This window comes from Solanum pennellii, chromosome 4, assembly GCF_001406875.1.
Source record: "Solanum pennellii chromosome 4, SPENNV200".
In the NCBI taxonomy this organism is placed as follows: Eukaryota; Viridiplantae; Streptophyta; class Magnoliopsida; order Solanales; family Solanaceae; genus Solanum; species Solanum pennellii.
Genome location: NC_028640.1, coordinates 63,947,500 through 63,965,453, shown reverse-complemented (window position 1 = coordinate 63,965,453; position 17,954 = coordinate 63,947,500). Strand labels below are relative to the sequence as shown.

At 36.6% G+C, this 17,954-nt stretch overlaps 1 long non-coding RNA gene across 1 annotated transcript; it reads right to left on the bottom strand.

The window, feature by feature from the left end:
- Positions 1-609: 609 nt before the first annotated feature.
- LOC114076738 lies at positions 610-16,731 on the bottom strand. The gene is made up of 2 exons (XR_003577722.1): positions 16,582-16,731; positions 610-885 (listed from the first exon to the last, which is right to left on the bottom strand). It is a non-coding gene; the product is annotated as an uncharacterized LOC114076738 (long non-coding RNA).
- Between the last annotated feature and the right edge of the window lie 1,223 nt (positions 16,732-17,954).

The following is a 17,954-nucleotide window of genomic DNA, read 5'->3' as shown; positions in this document are numbered from 1 at the left end:
GTATCAAAGACTAATAACAAGTGTCCTCTATATGAATATATCCTGTAAGTATGGAGGAAATATAGAACTCAAGATTTGGTCACATCCTCCTAAGAACATGTCCCTGGAAATGCTACAGCAAATATATGTAACTAGGTTACAAATCATTTTGAACCAACATTATGCAAAAGGTACAAATGCAACTTTAAATACATATAACATAAAAGCCTTTACGTACCTTGTGGAGTGAGATGGTCGAATAAAATGAGATCAATCTAGTCAAACTTTTGGTAACTTAAGGTCCTTTTGTATGTTACACGCCAGCACTTTAACAACCGTTAACCAAAACCATAGTTAATATGAAATAGCATGATCTTGTACAACTGGAAATGGGCTTCTTAAGTTCGCTCTATCGCACGATCAAGATTATGAAGGAAGGTAACATTTCCTAAATGTCCAAGCAGCCCCTTAATTGTAAATATGGCACGCAACACATTCATAACTAAGGCTCTACTAGACACGGCTTTGTTGACCCCCAAGGAAGAATTGCTCTGTTACCACTTTTGTCAGCCTCCAATCCTAGGTGAGGCGGACAAGTACCTTATAAACACATGCTTTACAAGTAATCTATGATGAAAAACTAAATTACTGTGCATATTACTATTGAGAAGCTTCATATATAACACATTTTAACTAGCTGAACTGCTATATGTGACAAGTGAAATTATGAATACAGATGATAGCTTTATAATGTCTACAAAGCCTCTACTGGAATCCATGATGGTACCACTATGAAAATACGCGTAGTAAAGACTCCTTTAAGCCTCAAATCGACCAGGAGTTCACCAACATCCGCTGAGTATAATGTGCTTCTATTGGGAAGATTTGCTAGTTGAGTACTTGTACCTGCAACATGAAATGTAGCATTCCCAATAAGGGACGTCAGTATGAAAGAATGTGCTGAATATGTAAGGCATAATACAACCATATTTAACGAGATCTCAAGTGCAACCAAATACCAATATATAAGGATAAGAGACCACCTTTGCTTTGTACTTGTGGAATAATGCATGTTACATTCTTTTCTCTACTTTATAATCTTTATACAACATATCATACAAATGACCAGTTTATCAGTGGTAGAAGAGGATGACCCATGCTAGGAATTTTAACCCCTGGGATGCTGTCATCATAATTTCACAAATTGGGATCGGCCCATGCTAGGCTTTCGCCCCTGAGCTTCCACCCTTCCATACCAATTGGGATCGGCCCACTAGGCTTTTGCCCCTGAGCTACCACCCTTTTATACTAATCGGGATCGGCCCATGCTAGGCTTTCGCCCCTTAGGTGCCATCCATAATCATACAGATTACTTCACTTAGATTCTTTCATCTTTGAGATTGTTGTTTATCAGTCATAACTATTTTGGGATTGTTCAGTAGAGATTGTTCTTTTTGATTTTCATAACTTGTTTGTGATTGTTTGTTTTGGTGGTCATAATCCTTGTTTAGATTTGGAACTACGAACCAGTAGTAGAAGACAAATGAATATGGACTTATGTTAATAACAATGACATGGGAAGCTAATGTGACTTGAACGTAGTACTTAGGAGCTTATATGACTCGGTAAGCATTTTGACATCTCAAATTGAAGCACATCCAGTGAAGACAATTTAACATTCAGCCAATAGATTTGAACTCTATATGATGCAAATACAAAGTTTAGAGTACCCACTTCGATGCTCTAGGGAGTAGAAACTTCAACTATGGATCAGTCGCTACCAAGGGCACTTAGAAAGCTTACTTTTTGTAAGGCTAGTTTTGGATTCATGCCGAAGAAATAGGAAATCAAATAGCCTTACATATCTTGCTATACAATTTAAAACGTATGACTTAAGCTCCACTTGAGATCACTAATCTACAATATAATAAGTTGTCAGACTAGTATTAGTAGCTAATCAATCAATTTGAGCCACTTGATCACACCCAAATAGTAACAAAGCAGTATGATGCAATTTATCTAGTGAGTGTTTGCTTTCCTTCCCTATCCTTTTAATCGTGTCTATATATACTGTAAAACCTTCGTATCAGGTCCTCCCCAACTACCTGCAACATTTAAGTCCTTTAACGTCTCCATAACTTCCCCGCACATCCAGTCACATTCCTTATCATAACATACATAAAACAATCTTTGAACAGAATAATGTAATAGAAGCAATATGAATCATGGTTTTTGATCACCATCACTTGAACACCTAACATTACTTTTAAAGTGCTCAAACAAGCTCATAGCTTAATTTAAAGAGAACTCCCCACCATAGCTGTCCCAAAATGCACTAATCACCAGAACATCCTTCCAATACTCACCATGTCAAAGTAAAAACTCCAAATCACTAACACATACCAAGCACAAGAGGGAGAAAATTGCAGTAGATTACCTTGCTGGACATAACTACCACTTGCTAAGACTTGGATTCTTTAAGGTAAAGGTTGTCCTCCTTAACTTGTCTTAAAATGTACCTTTCAATAGCTTGAAATACTTATTGTTCAGAACCCTAATGGTATTTAATGGCTTTTGTATGAATCTAAGAGAGAGAGGAGATAAAGCTCTAGTAATCAGATTTTTTGTCAAAGTAAAAATGGTTGAAAAAAGCTGATATCAATCTCTTTTAAGGGGACCTGGTTTGGCCGACTTTCTAACTCATTTTGGGCCATAAATTTTCAAGCAGGTGACCCACCTACTTGGACTTTTCATTTGGAATTTCTGGACTTAAGAACATTGGCTTTTTGCCACCTTTCTTGTACTTCATTTGCAGTCAACATGTGTCTTTAATTTGGGCCACACCTTTAAGTAGATGATGCACCTAGTTTTCCATTAAAATTGTTTCTTGTGGGATTGGGAAGATTGGGCCTTGGCTGTCCATTTTCCCCTTATTCTTCTATTCTCTAAATTAATCCAAATAGGTGTAGTGTACTTGGCCCAATAACACAGTCAAAAGAGTCTTAGTAGGTGATGGACCTACTTGGTTTTTTTTTCTGGCTAATCAATAAGTCAAAGTAGGTGATGCACCTACTTGTCACTTACAAGCTCAGTGAAGTCAAGCAAGAACCTCAATATTTTGTTCCATTTCTAGACATTAATAACTTTAACATAACTTAGAACTTATATACACTATGTCAGTTTGTACTTTAGACTCAAATACCACCTTCTGATCTCAAGTTTAAATACTTCCATCGACATCAACTTAATTGGGTTGCATCAAAAGTCTCTTGACAGTTCACTTTAATCCTATTTTATGGCCACTAATCGCATAGGAAACCGAATCCATAACTATACCACAAGGCAATTTATAAGCATTAAATAAATATTGAGTTGCAAGTGTTTATACATATATGAATTTTCTGTTCTTCGTAAATAATGTATGTAGTTCCTCACTAATTATACATATATTTATATATATGCAATGATTTTATTATAAATTTTAGATTATTTTTCGGAACATAACTCCAACCCCATTGGAAATTGCAATAATTCCATTGTCGCAAGAGTATGTGCAATTTCATACAACTTTGCCATCAATAGCACCTTCCAAAATTGAAGCAGATGATGATATACAATCTCTTGAGTCAGATGCTGACTTTCAAGACCCACCAAAATCATTTAACAACAAGTGAAAGGAAAAAATTGTATCTGATTCATACATCTTAACTATCAAAAAGCGACTCAGGCAATCTGTCCCGGTTATACCAAAGAAGATCCCACCCAAAGTTGTTCAAGAACACGATTACAAAGGCCACAAACATGTCATGCCCCAGTCTATCCATCAGTGAAGACTCGATGTGTGAGGCATAGAAAGCAACCTTCTGTTGTTGTAACCAAGCCAATCATCAAACAATTGGTGTCAAACGTAAAAAATCAAATGCTACACTGGTGTTACAACATCAAACAACGATTCATTTCAAATCAACATTTCGCGTGTTGAATTTGATTCATTCAAATTGTATATAAGTATAATACTATTGCACATATTGTTGTATATTTATTCTTAAAATTTTTAAATTTCATACCTTCATGTATTTCTAGGTTAAAGAAGAGTATACAAAATTAAGAAAGTTGATACAAGATAACTTCAATGTTGTACTGAATGCCATTAACAACAAAAAATCAACTGTGAAGGCTTTGTATTCAAACATATAATTACATTTGTCATATAAATTTAATTGTGCATGTTGAATTTATAAAAGTTCATTTCAGGATTCTGATATAAAAATTCCATCGAAATCTCCAATAGGGGGCATGCCACAGTCACCTATACACTCTCCATCTTCAAGTGCCGGACAACGACGTCCAAATGAAATGAATAACTTAAAGAATAATGAGGTAATTCAATATTATCTGAACGTATATGTGCAACTTTCAACTGTTTATTTCTATTATTATGTATATGTACAAATTGTAATATAAATTTTTTACACAACATTCGTTTGTATAATTGTTATACAATATATGTTCATATGTTAATTTTTGAACATCATTTTGTTTTTGGATATGTATTTATGTTTTCTTATGCCTATTGGTCAGTCTTTGAAGCATCCTATCAATAATGAATTATCACGGGATGAAAATATTTTTGAAGTTTGCTTTTATTTTTCTTTTGTCTTTGTATACCTTTGTTTGTGTTTGATATATTTTGAAAAAAAATAAATTGAATCCAAGAGTGTTGATCAGTCTTTGAAGATTTCCATCACTGACGAGTTATCACCAGATGATACAATTGTAGAGGTTTGATTATGACTTATATGATGTTTTTGTATATGTCTATACACATTGATAATTTTGTATGTTGAATTTATGAAAGTTTGTTTCAGGATTCTGATTTAGAAGTTCCATCGAAATCTTCAATTGGGGGCGTTCCACAGTCACCTATATGTTTTGAACTACAACATCCAGATGAAATGAATAGCTTAGAGAACAGTGAGGTAATTCAATATTATTTGAACGTATATGTGCAACTTTAAATTTTTATTTCAATAAATACTTATATATAAACTAAAATCTATATTTATTACTATACAACACCCGTTCGTATAATTATTAAGCAATACTCTGGAGATGGTGAAAGACATGAGAAGCAGAATGAGTCTGTTTGTTGCAGGATTCGGTCATGCTTCAAGCAAGGAAGGTACGGATGCCATGTTGATTGGTGACATGGATATATCAAGGCTGATGGTATACAATCAACATTTGAAGAAGAGAAGATGAAGGATAGAGAAGAGTACCGCAACAAGAAGGCGAAGAGTGGGAATGAGTCTTGCCAATCGAAAGGTGGTTTGAGCCGACCACAATTCTAGAATTAGAGAGGTATGCACCATCATCTGCTAGTGCACCTGTGCCAAGAATAGAGGTGAGTATAGTGGTCGTAACTTGCAACACTCCAATGCTAGACCAGCCCAATCGCAAGGTAGTGTGGCAAAAAGGGGTAATGGAAGTTCTGTGTGTTGTAGATGTGGTAGAATCCACCCTAGCAAGTGTAGTGATGGCCAGACAGGTTGTTTCAAGTGTGGTCAAGAGGGTCACTTGATGAGAGAGTGCCCTAATACTAAAGTAAGGTTGTGAAAATACGGGCAACATAGCCCAATCTTCATCAGTTGCTCCACCAAAAAGGGTTGCACCCAGAGGAGCTTCTTCTAGTACTAACGGAGGAGCAAATCACCTTTATTCAATCACTAGCCGCCAAGAGCAAGAGAACTCTCCAGATATGGTCACCGGTATGATCAAAGTCTTTACTTTTGATGTTTATGCTTTATTAGACCCAGGGATAAATTTTATCCTTTGTAACTCCTTATGTTGAAAATCAGTTTGAAATTCTCCCTGAAAAGCTTTGTCAACCTTTCGGTGTTTCTACATCTGTTGGGGAGTCTATTCTAGCGGAAAGAGTCTATCGTGATTGTCCTGTTTTCATCAATCACAAGAGTACCATGGCTGATTTAATAGAGTTAGACATGGTGGATTTCGATGTCATTCTAGGTATGGACTGGCTCCATGCTTGTTATGCATCAATAGATTGCAAAACTCGAGTTGTCAAATTCTAGAGTCCAAATGAGCCAGTCATACAGTGGGCTGGTAGTTCAGCAGTGCCTAAGGGTCGCTTAATTTCGTACCTTAAGGAGAGGAAGTTAGTTTCTAAAGGATGTAGTGTTGAGGTACCTTCCCTTCAGTCAGTTCCTATTGTCTGTGAGTTTCCAGAAGTCTTTCCTGATGATCTACCTGGAGTCCGTCTTGAAAGAGAGATAGACTTCAGCATAGATGTTATCCCAGATACTCATCCTATCTCTATTCTGCCATATAGGATGGCACCAACAAAATTAAAAGAACAACTGAAATATCTGCTAGATAAAGGCTTTATCCGACCAAATGTCTCACCTTGGGGCGCTCCGATCTTGTTTGTTAGGATGAAGGATGGGTCCCTTAGGATGTGTATAAATTACCGTCAGTTAAATAAGGTGAGCATCAAGTATAAATACCCTCTTCCAAGGATAGATGGTCTCTTCGATCAACTTTAGGGTGCTTCTTGCTTTTCCAAGATTGAGCTCAGATTAGGCTATCATCAGTGGAAGATTAGGGAATGTGATATTCCCAAGAAAACTTTTAGAACCAGGTATGGGTATTATGAATTTCTGGTTATATCCTTTGGTTTGACTAATACACCTACAACGTTCATGGATCTTATGAACCGAGTCTTCAAACCTTATTTGGATCTGTTTGTCATTGTTTTCATTGATGGCATACTGATTTATTCAAGGAATGGAGAAGATTATGCTAGCCACCTAAGGGTTGTTCTTCAGACTTTGAGAGATAAGAAGTTGTATGCCAAGTTCTCCAAGTGAGAGTTTTTGCTTAAGTCTGTGGCATTCCTAGGCCACATTGTTTCTGGTGAGGGTATTAATGTTGACATTCAGAAGATAGAAGCGGTAAAGAGTTGGCCTAGAACCACATCTCCAATAGATATTAGGAATTTCTTGGGGTTGGTTGTGTGTTATCAGAGATTTGTTGAAGGATTCTCATCTATCTCTTCTCCTTTGACCAAGTTAACTCATAAGAAAGTTAAGTCTTAATGGTCTGAATCTTGTGAGAAAAGCTTTCAGGAGTTGAAAAGAGATTCACTACCTCTCTAGTTTTGACCTTACCAGAGGGTACTCAAGACTTTGTGGTATATTGTGACGAATCAAAAGTTGGCTTGGGCTATGTATTAATGCAAAATGCAAGGTAATAGTTTTTTATGCTTCCAGACAGTTGAATGTTTATGAGAAGAATTATCCATTATCCAACTCATGACTTAGAATTAGCTGCAGTAGTGCTTGCATTGAAGATATGGCGTCATTATTATTTGATGATCATGTGGATATATTCACTGATCACAATAGCCTCCAATATGGTTCACTCAGAAAGAGTTCAACCTTAGACAGAGAAGGTAATTGGAATTACTAAAGGATTATGACATGAGTATTCTTTACTACCCAGGTAAGGCTAATGTGGTTGCTGATGCCTTAAGCAGGTTGTCCATGGGAAGTACTTCCCATGTCGAAGAAGAAAATAGGGAGTTAGCAAAAGATGGCACAAACTTGCACGTTTGGGAGTTAGACTTGTGGACTCAACAGAAGGAGACAAAGTGGTAACCAATGGGGCTGAATCATCCTTGGTATAAGAAGTGAAAGAGAAGCAAGACGAAGACCCTATTCTTCTTGGTTTGAAGAAAAATGTCCATAGCCAAAGAGATAGTCTTTCGAACAAGGGGGTGATAGTGTGCTGAAATACCAGTGCAGATTATGTGTACCTAAGGTGGATGGATGGACTTCAAGAGAGGATCTTGGAGGAGGCTCATAGCTCCAGATACTCCATTCATCCGGGTTCCACAAAAATGTACCGTGATTTGAGAGAGGTATATTGGTGGGAAGTCATGAAGAAAGATATTGCTTAATTTGTTTCCAAATATTCAAATTTTCAGCAGTGAAGGTAGAACACCAAAGACCTGGAGGTTTAGCTCAGAATATAGAACTTCCAAAATGGAAGTGGGATATGATTAATATTGACTTCATCAGAGGCTTGCCAAGAGTGCGAAGGCAACATGATTCCATTTGGGTGATTGTCGACAGAATGACAAAGTCAGCCCATTTCTTGCCAGTCAAGACTACCTATTTAGCTTATGCTAGGTTGTACCTTCAGGAAGTGGTAAGACTTCATATAGTCCCGATCTCCATTATTTCAGATAGAGGTGCACAATTTACTGTACAATTCTGGAAATATTTCCAAAAAGGTTTGGGTTCCAAGGTGAATTTGAGCACTGCTTTTCATCCTCAAACAGATGGACAAGCAGAGCACACTGTCTTTAAAATATATGCTAAGATCTTGTGTGATCGACTTCAAGGGATATTGGGATGATCACCTACCTCTAATCGAGTTCGCTTACAACAATAGTTATCATCGAGCATCCAAATGGCTCCATATGAAGCTCTTCATGGTAGAAGATGCACATCTCCTATTGGGTGGTTCTAGGTGGCGAAGCAGGATTGATAGGACCAGATTTAGTTCACCAAGCTAAGGAGAAGGTGAAAGTGATTCAAGAAAGGTTGAAGACTGCACAAAGTCGCCAAAAATTCTACACAGATGTTAGAAGAAAGCCATTAGAGTTTGAGGTAGATGATTGGGTGTATCTTAAAGTGTCACCTATGAAAGGAGTTATGAGGTTTGGTAAGAAGGAGAAACTTAGTCCCCAGTATATTGGACCTTATAAAATCTCCAAAAGAGTGGGAAATGTGGCTTATGAGTTGGAGCTACCCCAAGAGTTAGAAGAAATACATCCGATATTTCATATTTGTATGTTGAAGAAGTTTGGGTGATCCTTCATGGATAATACCAACAGAGAATGTGGGGATTAATGGATAACTTATCCTATGAAGAAGTTCAGGTTCATACTTTGGATTGGCAAGTTTGCATGTTGAGGACAAAATAAATTGCTTGAGTCAAGGTCCTTTGGAGGAACCAATTTGTTGAGGAAGCGACTTGGGAAGCAGAGGAGGGTATGAAGAAGAGATATCCACATATCTTTGAATCTAGAGACGAGGCAAATCAAGGTAGTAACCTCTCTTATTAACACTTTCTGAGGTAATGTATAAGCATGTAATACTTGGTTGTGTTGTTGACTGCTGAAAAGAAATTACTATCCTTAGCGTTGAGAAAGAATTCTCATTAAAGGGAATGTTCCCAAGGGGGAGATATTGTAACATCTCGTATTCTAGACAAACTAAAATTAAGCTAAGAAAAGCAAGGAGAAATAAATTTGAAAAAAATTGGGAAAATCCGGGATTTCAAAAGTGCATTGGTTATTTTAGGATGACCATAACCAGGGGCGGAGCTAGCTTATTGCAAAGGGGTTCATCCGAACACCCTTCGGTGAAATTATTTATACATGATTAAAATAATTTTTTAAGTATATATAATAGTTGTCGAACCCCCTTAGACTACTTCCTGTATTTATTTCTAATGATTTTCAACCCCGTTATTGAAAATCTAGGCTCCACCACTGATCATAACTTCCAGCTCAGAAGGAGTTTGGCTGAGTTCTTTATATGGATGGAAAGCTCGTTGGAAGATCTTTCTAATGACGCCAAGTTTACAAACTTCCGAGTCGTATGAGTGAGATATGACCTTTGGAAGATGGATTGTTGAGCAAGGAAAGTTCCAAAATCGGATGTAGTAAGGGTGTTTTAGTCTTTTCCTTAAGTAAATTAATTATTTTTTTTTGGGGTATGCTGGGGTGCCATGCCTCCAAAGCCCCTCAGGACAGAGTCTGTCCTTCAGGTTCTGGCGTGCCGCTCCTCTCAGAGCTCATGAGGACCCCCTGAAGACACCCCGTTCTTTCCCTATCTTTTCGTACTAGTTCCTAAGGATGTACCCCTGATTCCTAGTTGTTTCCAACACTCTAAGATAAATCTAAATATCATAAAATTATCCATAAACATGAGATCATGATCCTTGAATCCATAAATCAATTCAAGGAAAGTAATGTCAAAGTTAAAGAAGTTAAGAGCCAAGTCTAGAAGTTAAGAAGTAAGGCAAGGTAAAGTTTTTTAAAGTCTTTCACAAATATATTCATTTTCTTTTAAAGACTTAAAGTTCAAATCAAGTGAAGAGTTGAGTTCGTTTCTTAAATGCTATAAGGAAACTAAGTATTCCCAAAGAGTTAATGTTTCAAATTAAGTAAAGAGCAATAATTGAGTTCATCTCTCAAAAAGATATCAGGGAACTAAGTATTCCCTAGAGGTTTACAAATGTTTCACATTTGAGTAAAGAGGGGAACTGGAAGTTCCAAAAGAGTTTTGAACTAAAACGGGAACATTTATTTCCAAAAGGAGCTTTTTTAAAGCTAATGAGTTCACTAAATTATCTCAACCCAAAGGAAGGAAGTTTTATTAAAAGTATGAGCTTAAGTACATTTTTGGGAGTAGTATTGAGCACCGACATGGAGATAAGAGTTCATATTAACTCAATTCTCCATGTAAACCATGTAGCCAACATGGGAATTGATGTGTCATTCCTTTTAGATGATTACGTAAGGAGAGCTAGTAGATCCACTAAGTTGAGTAAGGTCCTATACCGATGGCAAGGTGTAGGATGGTCCTGTTGCAACGTGAGGTAAGATGTTGTATCATCACTTAGGCTCATAGTGATGATTGTCGGTTAGAGAAACTCTCACAGAGGCGTATTACTTTCTTATATAAGTAAAGTTGAGAGTGTTATCAAATTTCCTTAAAAAACTATATATATATATATATATATATATATACACACACACACATCTTGCATGTGATTTAAACTGCTTTATATGTATATCATTTGAGTTAAGTACACTCTTGAGTTGAGCAGAGCCAAGGTAAGTTCATCTAATCCCTTCAAGCTTAAGTCGTTATTTAGCTCTCCATCTGGTATACTTGTACATTCAATGTGCTGATGCCAGTTGGCTTGCATCGTTTCATAATGCAGACGCAGGTACCCATGATCAGCATGCAGCGCTTCGTTGATCAAGATTAAGCTTCAGAGTTTGTGGTGAGCCTCCTTGTATTTCGGAGGACATCCTTTTCATTTCTATATTAGCTTTGTTTTTAGTATGTTGTGGGTCTGTCCCGACATCCCTCTCTAGACAGTTAGAGGCTTCGTAGACTATAGTATTTCAATTTGGAGATGTTTTCAGTTATTAAGACTCAAGCGCCATTTTGGCCAAAGTTATGACATGACGTATTTTTACTTTTATTATGTTTACTCATGTCAAAGTTGAGGTTTGTCTTCCGCTAATTCAAGTAGCCAGGTCAAGGATTCGCTTGAGGGCCAACAATGGTCTTTGAGTGTCGGTCCCGCCTAGGGTGTAGGATCAGGGCATGACAAACTTGATATCAGAGCACAAAGTTCAATAGTCCTAGGAATTCTATGAAGTTGTGTCACTAAAGTCTTAGTCATCGGTGTGAAGCGCACCACATCTATGATTAGGAGGCTGCAACATTTAGGAATGTTTCACTTCTTTCATCTTATTTCGTGCGAAGAATTTATCTCTAAAAGTCTCCCTCTAATTCATGCTTACACGTATTTTCAGATCATCATGCCTCCAAGAACAGTAGTCAGAGGTCGTCCATGAAGAAATGTTGAGGAACAAGAGGTTCCAAATGCACCAGAGGCACAACCTCAAGGAGAGTTTACCACTGCTAAATTGCGGGAAGCTATACAGATGTTGAGTCAGGTTGTGACGAACCAAGTTGGGCAGCAGAGAGAAGCTCGACAGGAAGGAGCGGATACTTCAAGAATTCGTGAGTTCCTTAGGATGAATCCCCCCAGTTTCAAATCGGGTCAAATACTATGAAGATCCGGATAACTTCATAGAGGAGTTGAAGAAAGTGTATGAGGTAGTGCATGTGGTCGATACTGAGAGGGTTGAATTGGCTGCATACCAACTGAAAGGTGTGGCCGAAACATGGTTCTATCAATGGAAGGATTGTAGGGATAAGGATGCACCATATCCAAGTTGGGCTTGCTTCTAGGAAGCCTTCTTGAGGAGGTTCTTTCCTCGTGAACCGAAGGAAGCGAAGGTGAGGGAGTTACTTACTTTGAAACAGGACTCCATGCGTGTTCATGAATATGGGTTGAAGTTCACCCAACTATCTCGCTATGCTCCAGAGATGGTGAAAGAGATGAGGAGAAGAATGAGTCTGTTTGTTGCAGGGTTGGGTCGTGCTTCAAGCAAGGAAATTAGGGCTTCCATGTTGATTGGTGACATGGATATATCAAGTCAGATGATATACGTTCAACAAATTGAAGAAGAGAATATGAAGGATAGAGAAGAGTACTGCAACAAGAAGGCGAAAACACAAAATGAGTCTGGCCAACCAAAAGCTGGTTCAAGCCGATCACAATTCCAGAAATTGGAGGGGCATACACCATCATCTGCTAGTGCACCTGCGCCCAGAAACAGAGGTGAGTATAGTGGTTGTAACTCGCAGCAATCCAATGCTAGACCGGCCCAATCACAAGGTAGTGTGGCACAAAGGGGTAATGGGAGTTCTGTGTGTGGTAGATGTGGTAGAATCCACCTGGCATGTGTCGTGATGGCCAAACAGGTTATTTCAAGAGTGCTCAAGAGGGTCACTTCATACGAGAATGCCCTAATAATAAGCAAGGTGGTGAAAATCTGGGTAACAAAGCCCAATCTTCATCAGTTGTTCCACCAAACAGGGCTGTACACAGAGGAGCTGCTTCTGGTACCGACAGAGGGGCAAATCGCCTCTATGCAATCACTAGACGCCATAAGCAAGAGAATTCTCCAAATGTAGTCACGGGTATGATCAAAGTATTTACTTTTGATGTTTATGCTTTATTAGACACAGGAGCAAGTTTATCCTTTGTAACTCCTTATGTTGCAAATCAGTTTAAAATTCTCCCTCAAAAGCTTTGTGAACCTTTCGGTGTTTCTACAGCTGTTGAGGATTCTAATCTAGCTGAAAGAGTCTATCGTGATTGTCTTGTTTTCATCAATCACAAGAGTACCACGACTGATTTAATAGAGTTAGACATTGTAGATTTTGATGTCATTCTAGGTATGGACTTGCTCCATGCCTGTTATGCATCAATAGATTGTAGAACTCGAGTTGTCCAATTCCAGAGTCCAAATGAGCCAGTAATAGAGTAGGCTAGTAGTTCAGCAGTGCCTAAGGATCGCTTTATGTCGTACCTTAAGACAAAAAAGTTAGTTTCTAAGGAATGATATATCACTTAGTCCGAGTTAATGACTCAAGTGTTGAGGTACCTTTCCTTTAGTCAGTTCCTATAGTCAGTGAGTTTCCAGAAGTCTTTCCTGATGATCTACCCGAAGTCCCTCCTGAAAGAGAGATAGATTTTGGCGTAGATGTCCTATCTGTATTCCGCCATATAGAACGGCACCAGCAGAATTGAAAGAACTAAAAGAACAACTGAAAGATCTGTTAGATAAAGGCTTTATCCGACCAAGTGTCTCACCTTGGGGCACTCCGATCTTGTTTGTTAGGAAGAAGGATGGGTCCCTTAGGATATATATAGATTACCTTCAATTAAATAAGGTGATCAGAATAAATATCCTCTTCCAAGGATATATGATTTCTTCGATCAACTTCAAGGTGCTTCCTGCTTTTCAAAGATTGACCTCAGATTAGGCTATCATCATTTGAAGGTTAAGGAATGTGATATTCCCAAGACAGCTTTTGGAACAAGGTATGGGCATTATGAATTTCTGTTTATGTCCTTTCGTTGACTAATGCACCTGCAACGTTCATGGATTTTATGAACCGAGTCTTCAACCCTTATTTGGATCTGTTTTTCATCGTTTTCATTGATGACATACTATTTTACTCAAGGAATGAGGAAGATCACGCTAGCCACCTAAGGGCTGTTCTTAAGACTTTGAGATAACAAGTTGTATGCCAAGTTCTCCAAGTGCGAGTTTTGGCTTAAGTCTGTGCGTTCCTAGGCCACATTGTTTCTGGTGAGGTATTAAAGTTGACAATCAGAATATAGAAGCAGTGGAGAGTTGGCCCAGACCCACATCTCCAACAGATATAAGGAGTTTCTTGGGCTTGGCTGGGCATTATAGGAGATTTTTTGAAGGATTCTCATATAATAATGTATATTAGTATGTGCACACATGTAAAATAATAATATAATAAGTTAGATTAGTCAGCACTTTTGAGGCCTATTTAAGGAAGGCTTTTAACTTGTATATGTAGAGGGCATTCAAACTCTTACTAACTTTTAAAAACTCTCTACAATTTTCTCCATTTTCCCTAAACTTTCCAGTCTCCCATCCATGTTCTTTACTTCTCTAAATCAATAAAATTTGCAAGTATTAACTTTCTCTATTTATAATTGGTTATTATTATGTTTTAAATTTTAAAGTTTTGTTTTAAGTTTGAGTACTGCCTTTTTGTTCTTCTCTTTCTTTAAGTTTTGATTTTGCTTGTTCTTGCTCACTTCTATTACTCTGCCCAATTTTCATTAGGATTCCATCCTAGAACTTGGTCCGTCCCCTCCATTAGTATCAGAGCCAAGTTGACCGGGAAGGTATGAGTAGGAGCAGATAAGTCCCTACGCTGTCCTTGGGCGGATGGCGTCGAAACTTAGGTTGCAATCGGGGTGATTAGTTCGGAGTTTGGTAGTTGTGGTTCTTCTTCCACTTATGTTCTTATTTTTTTTTTGAAAGAAGGTAACTCCTAGTGTTACGAAAAAGTTCTAGGAGGAAGAGAAGGTTTAATAATCTTTATTGTAAAATTTTCTTGATGTAAAAGTGAATTTATTTGAAATATATTTTTATCCTTTATGAAATTACTTTCATTTTTGACATAGTATTTGGATAGGGGAAGATGAGATTTTCCCTAGCACTTTGGTATGGATTGTAATCTAATTGAGAGGTATAAGCATTTCTTTGGGTTATGAATGGATACCTAATATAATTTCTTCATTTATGTCTTTGGTTATCATGAAATCATTTACGAAACCAATTTCATTATTGTATATATAAGCATTCCTGAGTTTATAATTTATAGTGTCTTTACCTAGATACTTATGTGGACTTAATCTTTCAATAATGCAGTTTTGATCTGCGCCTGTATCAAATAAAGTAATTTTATGAATGTTATTATTTTTATCTATGATTAATGTGACGGGTATGTGGTAGCTTTGTAGTCGAATGACTGTAATTGTATTAATTCCTAATTTCGATAGAGGTTCTATGAGAGACTCTACTTCTTTTGATGTTTCTCTTGGTTCGGACTTATTTTCTTCTGGTTCTTGCTTAGGTGGTGGATTATTTAACATTTTATTAGTAATCGATTCAACTTCTAGAGTGTTGAGACTCTGCTTAATTTCATTTATTTCATCTCAGTTTTTGTTAATCTATAATATACTCTATATATTATGGCTATTTTTCTAGTATTAGCTTTACTATTCATATTTTTAGTTTTAACATTTAAAGTTAATGTATCAGTTATATTTTGATCATTTATATCTATTCAATAATTAGGATAACAATTAAAGTATATCGGACCATTTGCAAGGTTACTTTGTAGTACTGCTAATAATGAATCATCAAAATTTAATAATCTCTTATCCCTTAAAATAAAACATATGGGTACATCTAAACCCAATCTATATAATGGTTTTGTCTGCTACATGAACAAGTCCTATGTGATGAAATTTATAATTTCTCTTATATCTATTAATATCATTAGTTGCTAATAATTGAATAGTCTCAATAATTTTATTAATAGCAATGTTAGACTCAGAAGTCTTAATATTATAATGTCTAATAAAATCAAAGTGTCCTATTTTATAAATTATTTTAAAGTGTTTTTTCGGAATATTCAAATTTTTGCAGATCATTTTCTATTTTTGCAATTTTATTAGAGGTGGCAAAGATATTAATACTATTTAAAATATTTTGATGTGTAGGTGAATTCATTTTAATCAAGGGGGAATCTAGCGGGGAGAAGAACACTATCCTTGGGCTTAAATGCCTACTTTAAAGGTTATTATCGGAATAGTAAATTCTTTTGTGTAGTAATTGTTATTACCTTTTTCACTAATTTTCTTTGATATTATTCCTCTAGGCTTGGGGACGGGAACACCTTCTGGGTCCGTCTCTACGACACACATAATCTAAGCTAATCCGACGAAAAGTAAGGGCTTGCCAACGTCTAAACCAGGAATTATCCGGTTACCCCACTTATAGGAATAAAACTAGGAAGACAAGTGGAAGAATAATAACAATTACCAAACTCCAACTTACAACCTCAACCACAACCTAAGTTTCGACGTTGTCCACCCAAGGACAGCGTAAGGACTTCGCCGCTTCTACTCATATTTTACCCGACCAACTTGAAATCAAAGTAACGGAAGAAAGCAAGAACAAGTGAAATCTAAAAACAAAACTTTAAGAATGCTTAAAGAAAAGAAAATAACAAAAGTAATAGTAAAAGTAAAACTTTTTAAAACATGAAAACAAATAAATAAAACAGTAGAGAGAATACTTACAGTAAAAAATTTTATTGATAGGAAAAGAGAGAGAACATTGAAGATGACAATGGAATTGGAAAAGATGCGAAATTGGGTGAAAGTGTAGAGAGGTTTCAAAGTCCGTAAGGTTTTAAATGCCCTCAACTGATACAAGTTGAAAGCCTTAAATAGGCCTCAAAAGTGCTGATTAATCTAACTTATTATGCTATCTATTTTACATGTATGCATACACTAAGACACATTATTCTTTTTACACGTAACTACTACCTAATACATATAATTGATGATAATTGTACGTGGCTTGGAATAGATGCCACGTAGTTGGAACTCTTAAACATAACCTTCACTGCATGTTTATCTTTTTTGCTGAAATGTTATCTTCAAAACATAGATCTTGTAATTTGGTCCTTTTGTCAATTTGTGGCTTTATTCCTACAGGGTCCACTTTGTCACTTTGTGGCTTTAGACTTTATTCCTGCGGGGTTCACCTGTTTGCTTATTTGTTGACATAATAAATGATAACACATGCTTGGCACTTTCTTGTTTTTATTGAAGATGATACCTATCCTTATTTCTTCATCATCAAAGTATGCTGACACTTTCTTTTAATTAAGAAGGTTTGCTTGTGCTATTCCCTGTAGATCTAACATATATCCGTTGCTAAGCTCTTCATTGGAGGCAGCAATATCTAATAACTCAAATTTTGATTCTGTATCAATGTTGAGATGTTAAATAAGTGTTCCTTGAGCCTTCTTTTTAATCTTTCTTTGTAGTTGTCATAATCCCTTTGGGTGATGAACTTGAATCTAACTTATATTTGCGGATAACTGACTCCCATCCTTTAATTTTAATGGTCTTGCTTAAATACTTGATCCTCTCCAATTCACGAATGTCGAGGGACCAACTAATAATATAAGAGATCCTTTTTGCAATAAAGAACTTTCATAATTTAATATTTTCTTATCAGGTAGATATATTTCTTTCAAACCTGAAATTTCTCAAATTGTAATTGATGTTGAGTTGATAATACCTGTTTATTTCCTCCAAACTAATTCCACCATTCGTAAAATCATTGAGGAATTATCGCGTTCATCATTTCTTTTGAATATTTGATAAGTCAAGTGTGGGTATTTGGTCTAACAAAAATAAAGTTACACTAGGCTGCTTTACAGTCATACCAATTATATGTTTGGGGTAGATGAGCTTTTGATAAGTGAATAGGGTATGTAGATGATCGTCAAATCATTCAAACGAACTCAAGATTCTTTTGATAGTGAACTTTGGATATTGTATACTATCTGGATTACTTTCATCAAATTTGCTCAATTTCTACCGAATTGGTATCTGTTCAAATAAATTCATAATACCTCCGGGTATTGAGGGGATCTTCC